Source organism: Nelumbo lutea, chromosome 3 (genome assembly GCF_056320005.1).
Source record: "Nelumbo lutea isolate HS-2025 chromosome 3, American lotus-T2T, whole genome shotgun sequence".
In the NCBI taxonomy this organism is placed as follows: Eukaryota; Viridiplantae; Streptophyta; class Magnoliopsida; order Proteales; family Nelumbonaceae; genus Nelumbo; species Nelumbo lutea.
In genome coordinates this window covers 34,105,836-34,112,758 of record NC_142686.1, presented here as the reverse complement: position 1 = coordinate 34,112,758, position 6,923 = coordinate 34,105,836, and the positions used below count along the sequence as shown (strand labels likewise).

Here is a 6,923-nt window from a genome sequence, read left to right as displayed (position 1 = left end):
GGTGTTTAGGTTAGTATAATCATTGCAAGAAGTTAAAGGACTGGATCTGGTTGTCCTGGCTTGGCCCTACTATAAGTGCTTGAGATCATATCAAATATTCAAGCAATGTTTCAGGATTTGATCTGTGGCTATGGCCCAAACCTGATAGCAATTGCCTCTACTCCGTTAACTTGAACTTGTACCCATTTAAGCAGTTGGGAGTCTGGGACCACATTCTTCAAAGAAAAGTTAATCAGATAACTTTTATTTTGAGAATGATGAATGAAACAATTATACAAAGGAAAAAATCAATTAAAAATTAGCTCTAACCAATAAGCAATTAATAACCCTGACTTCCTAGACACTCTACTAAAAATCAATCCCTTACATATACATCAAACCCAGCAAACTAATCAATCTTCTTATCCAAGTGAATGAGAATCACATCAGGACCTTCCCATGACTATAAATGAATGGCTTGAATAAAGACGAATCCTGTAAGGTCCATATAGAATACAACTTTATGACATAAATAATATATGTCAATTCTTCCATTCCAGATAAACAATATTCCATAGGCACGGGCATGCATGCATTTGCAAAGGCATATATATACATAAATGTATTTCTTTTTCTTTTACACAGATAAACATAATTGCTAATGAAGAATGAAATCTACATGGCAACTTTCTTAGTTTTCTCAGTGGAACAAACTTTGCTACAAATGCCAATGCAATATGTACACCAAATATAAAATCCCCAAGCTTTCAATCCCTGTGAAAATACAAGAAAATTCTTCAACTATAGGAGCGAACATGTAATTTGTTCATGATGTCATTAAATTAGCCAAGAACATAAAATTTGTGATAGAATTCCACCAAGAACGTGATAATTATTCAATATGTCATAAAATCAAATAAGAATGGACTAAATTCTTCATATTCCATTTGTCTTTGTTTCCAAGTATGTCATATGGATCTATACAATAGTCACTCCCACACTTACAAAAACTGTGTTCGGCTAGTCCCAGTTAGCACACTTGGGAATGGGAAGAGGATATGGAGGTGGAGAAAGGATGAGGTGTTCTAAGTTAAATGCTTTTTTGAGAACCTGATTGGAGTTAGTGTAGAATAATCTAATCATTCTCTAAATGTAAGAAGCCCATATCACCTCCTAAAAGGATGGAATTTACATCATATTTTCAGGAAACAAGAAATCATTAGATATGGTCCAATATGACAAAGTGATATTTCTTCTACTCATTATTAATGGTAGAGAAAAGACTTAAACTTACCCATATGCATCAACAATCTCTTGAAAAGCATAAATAAATTTATTTGTTTGGAAATATGTTAGTGTAGATTCCTTCATATTCAAGGCCTGGAATATGGATCCAACTTTTGAGTTGCTGTCAAATGCTACTCATTGTAAGGCATCTTGAATCTGCACAAAACAAAGAATGATATATTAAGGGTTTAGTAAAATATTTTGACTTAAAGATGATTTATTAAGGGTATGATATATGTTGAACTAGAGAAGTATTGAACATCTAAAGGAAGAATACCTTATTTGTAGCAAAAAGAAAAATAAAAGGCTCCAATCCTCTACAAGAAGAAGTTTCTTTGTTAAATCAAAGCTATGCATTTTCAGTGTATGATATATATATATATATGGATTTTTCCTTCCTCACCTTCAAGGTTTCAAAGATAAAAAGTTCAAGTATTAAACATGAATTCAACTAATAAATACCACTAATAGCTTTCTATTTTTTTAGCTAAATGGAAAAAATGGATAGAGATGGGAAGAAGAAAATTCCATGGAAGAAATTCCCACATTACAACCCTTAAGAAACAAGAAACTCCATTTAATAGAATAAGTTTGGACTGACCAAAAAGCTCCACCGTTTATATTCGTAGTTGATAATCTTTAACAAATTGTCTTGATGATGCATCAGCCCAACACCAATAGTAGTCTTAAGCTTGTTATTGATCAAAAAAAAAAAAATAGCAGTCTTTAGCTCAAAAATTTTCCCAGATACCTAAAAGTTGGAATTTTCATAGATTTTCATATTATGCCATAGCAGAAATTTTCTTTTTTATAATAAAATAAAAACTCAATAAGAAAATAAGTATAAAATATATAAGCAGACCCAATTAGGCTTGTATTTTTAAACTATGGATTGAGATTGGATTAGCAAACTTAGGCTTTGACCTTAGGTTGGGCTAGGCCCAGAACCAAGGCCCAAGTCTTAGCATTGGGACTGGGTTGGTCCAAAACCCAACCTAACATGACTAAGTGGCATCCCTGCCCATATGTGCATCTTTTCTTAATAAAAAGATTTTGGCATAATGAAATTTTACCTTGAAGCTTGCAGTATTCAGGCCTTCATGAGTCTACAACTACAGAATGAAAGCATAATCAATGGTCCCCAAGAGAAGCCAATTCAATTCCATTAATATGATAGAAAACTTAGAAATATTGGCTATCTCAACATTGACAAACCTTTGCTTATCAACAATCTAAAGGGCCTGGGGGTCTGAAATAGAGCACAACCAAGTAATCACCACTAGGTAGCTTAATTCTAGCATCAAATCATTAAAGCCCATGAGAAGGTTAGTTTTGATCCTTGAAGAAACTCCACCAGTTCTTCCTTGAGGGATATATTGCCGACCCAGTATTGCTACTATCATCTCCAGACTCCATCTACACTAAAAGTTACATATAAGCTCAGGTTAGGTCAACCCCAAATTATGTCAATAAATTACATAATTGATAATATTATTAATAAGTTGCTTATTTTGTATGTGTGATGATAACATGATAAACTTGACTGAAAATAGCTAGGCACCTTTATTTTTTTTATAATTATATAATTGGGTTGGTGAGATTGGACCTAAAACTATTCAAATCCCTGCCCAGGCCTGTAGTTTGCATTCTAACCCTCTCCAAACCCAATTGGCCTGTATGCTTTACTCAAAAGAAAAATTAACAAGTGTGCTTAACTACCAAACTAATTGCTATTCTCTATACATGATTAAGACACTCCTTTGGCTTTATATATGTATGTTACTTAACTGTAATATTAGTATAGTGAAAAAATAAAAAATGATGGAAACAAATGTTATAATATTGTGATAGAAGGAACAGTTGACCAAAGGGCCGATGGATATCATCACCAGTAGAGATACTTAAAATCGGAGCACTAAGACTTTTATATAGATGACATTATCTAGAGATGGACCCACTTAGCATGTTCGCCTTCAGTCAAGTAGGAGCTCAACCAAGTCTGGTCCCCCTCAAGTTGTGAAACTAAACTTTGATAAATACATTAGAAAATCCAGGTCTCTAGAGAAAAGAATTTTTAACAGTATTTAAGAGAGATCTTATTGGCTAATTTTAGGCCCAACTGGTTTGGGTTTTTCTATTTGAGAGCTTTTTTTTTCTAGCCACTATCTGGTTCTAGACATGATTGTATATTTTTAAAGCTTTGTTTAGTTACTAACAAGCTCTTCTGATCTTATAAATTATCCAAAAAATCATGGAATGAATGACACCCCATGGATCATATCCAAAATATGCAAACATATAATTTTCATCTGTTTAGATCAATACAATCGTACCGTTATTGAAGTAAATGAACAAAATATATATTAATGAAATTATAGGGGTAAATGAAAATTTCCTAAAACATCAGAGCATAATTGTTCAAGTAATTCCTACATTTCTCAGCCATGAACATTGTAAGGGCATGCATTGGCTCAAAATATGAAAAACTGTTTTATTTTCAAATCTTTTGATTTTCCATTATTTGTTCTGGTTTCATTTGGACCGACCTTCCAAAACACATCTTCGTGCACCTATATAGGGCTCAATTGTGCCTTCGGAAGATGACAATAGAATATGGAAAACAAACCACAATGGTGATTCTTCATAGAATACCTTCTAATAACTCTTTTCATGAACCTTATGCCATCATTTAGGAAACATGTTATTAGTTTATAGTATATCCATCATGGTAAATTTTTATCAGTTTTTAATCACCTAAGAAGTAAAGGCATTTTCTGAGCGGCTAACACATATAATCCCACAAAGAATTGAGTTACTTCCTAAAATGCACAGTAATCAAACAACACAAGAGTTTGATCTAAGAAGGTAGTAACTTACGCTTTTCAGATTTACACTTTCTTTACACATCGTTACTTTGCAAACCCCAATGCCTGTTTATTGAAATGAGACTCTATTGAAATAGATGTATGCACAGAAAGAGAGGGGAAAAATAAAGGAGACAACAGAGAATGACAGAGGAGGAGAGAGGGGGAAAGGAAGACAGAAAACAAAAGCGGGGAAGGAATAGCAACAAAAGAGAGAGAGAGAGAGAGAGAGAGAATGGAGGTTTAGAAATAGGTCAGTGGGTTAAAAGGGAGAGAGAGAATGGAGGGAACGCAGGCCAAAATTTTGGGGAGCGCGCGTTAACCCCCAAGTAGCCACGGTCCTAAGCATTTTATCGAATATCAGCTTCGGTCTGGTTTAGGTAATTTACAACCACGGGCAAAGAATTCCGTTGCTATAATATAGTGTTTAACTACGGTTTTTTGCCCGTTGCCGAAAACCGTGGTTAAAAACCATTTTTCTTGTAGTGTTGCCTTGGAGTTTAAGAAGAATAAGACTGTTTTTGCTTCTATTTCTTGTTTGCTTTCTACTATTTCTACTTCTGGACCTTTTAATTGTAACAATGATTAGCATCTGTCGCATAGACGCATTGGCCATCCTTTTTCTAAAAAACTTAATCAGTTATTTGCTTTTGATAATTTACCTGTTTTTTCTGTTTCTTTTAAGAATGTCAATAAAGATTGTATTACTTATGGTTTATGTAAGAGTCATATTTTACTTTTTCTTTCTTATTCTAAGCATGCAACCATTCCCTTTCATTTAATTCATAGTGATGGTTGGTCATCTTCAATTGTTTCACAGCTGGGATATAAGTACTTTGTAACCTTCATTAATGATTGTACTCGTTTTACTTGGGCTTATTTTCTTCGAAAGAAATCTGAATTGTACATTATTTTTAAACACTTTCACACCTATGTAATTACCCAATTTGATACTCAAATCTGTGTGCTAAGACCGGATTCAGGGGGAGAATATATTGATAGGGATTTCCAGAACTACCTAAAACAACATGGAATTCAACCCCATAAATCTTGTCCGAGCACCCCACAACAAAACAGGGTAGCAGAAAGGAAAAATGGCCACATCTTGAGTGTAGTCAGAAACCTTTTATAAGATTCCCATATACCCTCTTGGTTTTGGGTAGAAGCGGCCAATACCGTTGTATATCTCATAAATTGTCTTTCATCATCTATTTTGAATAACTCATCTCCTTTTCAATCTCTCTTTCGCAAACCCCCAGACCTATCCATGCTCTGAGTTTTTGGTTGTGCTTGTTTTGTCCACCTTCCACCCCATGAACGTACAAAGTTAACTACACAAGCAACCTTGTGTGCCTTCATGAAATACAGTTCTGAACATAAGGGGTTCCTTTGCTATGATCCCTTGGTTCGTCGCCTTCGAATCTCTCGTGATGTAGTCTTTCTTGAAAGTGTATCCTTTTTTCAACATATTGTGAAATTCCTAGCTCCTTCTATTTCCTTGTTGCATAGTTTTGATTCTAAAGGCACCTCAGATGTTCCATTGTCACCTCTATAGCAACTTCAGACATACTTCAAGAAGCAACGGCCTTCTTCAGTCTCCATCCCCCCCCCCCTCTGCTCCACCTCTAGTTGTTGATCTAGTCACTCCAGCTCCCTCAGTAAGTGTACCTAACCTTCCTTCTGAACCCACTTTACGCCGTTCCACTAGAATCTCTCGACCACCTAACCATTATGGTTATTCACCAAACCATAGCTCATTTTCTCAAGGCTACTTTGTTAATCAACAAAAGTATGCGGCCAATCTGGTTAAACTGGCAAATCTTAGTGACTCTAAGATTGTTGACACTCCACTAGAACAGAACCTGAAACTCAACAAAAATGATGGGTCTCCCCTTGAAGATCCTACCCTTTATCATCAGCTAATGGGTAGTTTAATCTATCTCACCATGACTCGGCCAGGCATATCCTACGCAGCTCATATAGTAAGTCTGTTTGTGTTTTCTCTGAGACAATCACATTAATCTGCAGCTCATCAGGTTATAAGATATGTGGCGAGGCACACTGTCACATGGGATATTCCTCTCCTCATCATCTCCTATTCATCTTATGTCTTATGCGGATGTTGATTGGGTTGGATGCCTTGACACCCGACGGTCCACTACTGGCTGATGTGTTTTTCTAGGCAAACTCCCTTATCTCATGGAAGTGCAAGAAACAAGCTACTGTGTCCAAATCTTCCACTGAAGCTGAATACAAGGCTATGTCTTCCATATGTAGTGAGATCATATGGCTTTAGGCTCTTCTATTTGAAATACTAAATGAGTCATCATTGCCTGTTTCTCTTTATGTAGACAATATCAATGCAATAAAAATTGCATCCAACCACGTCTTCCATGAATGCACCAAACACATTGAAGTTGATTGCCACTTCATTCGCGATCTCCTTCTTGAGGGTATCCTCATGTCTCTTCTATGCTCCAACTAGCAGACTTGTTGATTAAAGCAATGACACGGGCTCGGCATCTATTTCTCATGTATAAACCGATGCTTATTCCTAGGCATCAGTTTGAGGGGGGGTGTAGAGACAGTGAAATTTAGTCGTAGGTCTATTTTTTGTACTTTTACTTTTCTTTATTATATATCTATTCTTTGTATTATCTCTTTCCTATGAATTAAGGGCATACCTATCCTTTTACAAACTTAATATAAATATATCTTTAGGGTGCTGACTGACAAAAATGTGTCACACCCACCATTCGGTTGTTCTCTCTCTGTCTGTTTCTTTCTTTCTTT

The 6,923-nt window shown here is 35.5% G+C and overlaps 1 long non-coding RNA gene across 1 annotated transcript; it reads right to left on the bottom strand.

Annotated features, from left to right (window-relative positions):
- Positions 1 to 213: 213 nt before the first annotated feature.
- Positions 214 to 4,458, bottom strand: LOC148864153 (uncharacterized). The gene is made up of 5 exons (XR_016110359.1): positions 4,144 to 4,458; positions 2,482 to 2,687; positions 2,340 to 2,378; positions 1,274 to 1,422; positions 214 to 753 (listed from the first exon to the last, which is right to left on the bottom strand). It is a non-coding gene; the product is annotated as an uncharacterized LOC148864153 (long non-coding RNA).
- Positions 4,459 to 6,923: the final 2,465 nt, after the last annotated feature.